Here is a 1654-nt window from a genome sequence, read left to right as displayed (position 1 = left end):
AGAGTTAAACCAGGTTAGACTTGGTCAGCTAGCTGGTGTCTAGGCAAGTGGTTTGTGGGACGACTGGGCCTGAAGGAAGGTGATTTTTAATTGGTTCTGTTTACTGATCTGGCTAATTTAATTGGGGTCTAAGGAAAGCAATGGGGGGACTCCCACCGATCTTACACTTATCTGGCCAGTTGGTTGATCAAGCTCCGACTTAGAGGGCTTGAAGGCTAACTACAGTTAGGAGCTGTCTAGAACTAGGATAACTTTAGGATAGAGAGTCCACTGCGTGCTAACTTGATTGTAATTAAAATCTAACCACAACTAATTCTTCTATTAGTTTTAGGACTTCTTAGGATCTCTTCTTTAGAACTCTTTTCTCTCTTCTCTTCTCCTCTTAATAAAAAAAAAATAATCCTTAACTGACTAGGATAGTCCTACATAGACCTTTTAGTTGCATGTTAGGTCGACGATTACTAAAACCCGATTTGCAACCATTATATGAAGAATTAGAAAAGACTCTTAGGACTATCCAAGTTAGAAACATGACTGCACCTGGTGAGGCTAATCCTCCATGCTCATTGAGAGAATATTTCACTCCATCCTCGTATACCTACTCTCCATGCATTCAAGCACCTCCAGTAGAAGCTACCCAATATGAGATTAAGTCTAGCATTATTCAAATATTGCCATCATTCTATGGACTTAGTAACGAGGACCCATACAAACACTTGGATGAATTTCTTGAAATTTATTCCACAGTAAAAATCCAATACTTCTCCGATGATGTCCTTAGGTTGAAACTGTTCCCTTTCTCACTTAAGGACAAAGCCAAGCATTGGTTAAACTCCTTAGACTCTATAACCATTTCAACTTGGGATCATCTTCAGAGAGAATTTTTTAAGAAATACTTTCCAATTAAAAAAACAAATCAAATTAGAAAAGCTATCACTAGTTTTTCTCAATTGGAGGGTGAACTTTTTCATGAGACATGGGAAAGGTTAAGGGACCTCATTCGTAAATATCCACACCATGCTGTTCCTAAATGACAACTTTGTCAGTGTTTTTATGATGGTCTATCAGAGAAACACCGACAAATGGTTGATGCATCATGTGGTGGGACATTCATGCTAAAGAGTGAGGATGAAGCCTGGCAGCTCTTTGAAACACTCAGTGAGAATTTCCTACATCATATGTCTGCCACCTCTAGAGAATAACCCATGCTTCAACAAAAAAGAAGTGGAATTTATCAGATTTGAAACGTCATAGATATCCATAATAAGGTAGATGAACTGTCCCAAAAATTAGACCGTCTTCTAAATACTGGACAATCTTCGATTCCACCTAACCCAATCCAAGAAGTTTGTGCATTGTGTGCAAGTCTGAACCAGTTTGTTAGTGAATATCCATATTCGAACACTTATAATCCCGACTGGAGAAACCATCCAAATTTTTCCTGAAGACCACAACCAGTGGTTTGCCCTGCCGCACCTCGACCTCAATATCAAGACCCAACATATAGGCATGGACCATACCATCAATTTCAAAATGCTCCTCAACCGTCTACTACTGGTCACAACTCAGCTTTTGAGGAAAAAGTTCTGAAAGCACTAGAACGATTAGAAGTCAACACTCAGACCCTTAACTCCCACACACAATCCATTGCTAA

The 1654-nt window shown here is 39.3% G+C and overlaps 1 non-coding gene across 1 annotated transcript; it reads right to left on the bottom strand.

Moving 5' to 3' along the window:
- Positions 1–918: 918 nt before the first annotated feature.
- LOC140854221 (small nucleolar RNA R71) lies at positions 919–1024 on the bottom strand. The gene has a single exon (XR_012137354.1). It is a non-coding gene; the product is annotated as a small nucleolar RNA R71 (small nucleolar RNA).
- Between the last annotated feature and the right edge of the window lie 630 nt (positions 1025–1654).

Source organism: Elaeis guineensis, chromosome 15 (assembly GCF_000442705.2).
Source record: "Elaeis guineensis isolate ETL-2024a chromosome 15, EG11, whole genome shotgun sequence".
Taxonomy (NCBI): domain Eukaryota; kingdom Viridiplantae; phylum Streptophyta; class Magnoliopsida; order Arecales; family Arecaceae; genus Elaeis; species Elaeis guineensis.
This window is presented reverse-complemented; position numbering and strand designations above follow the sequence as displayed.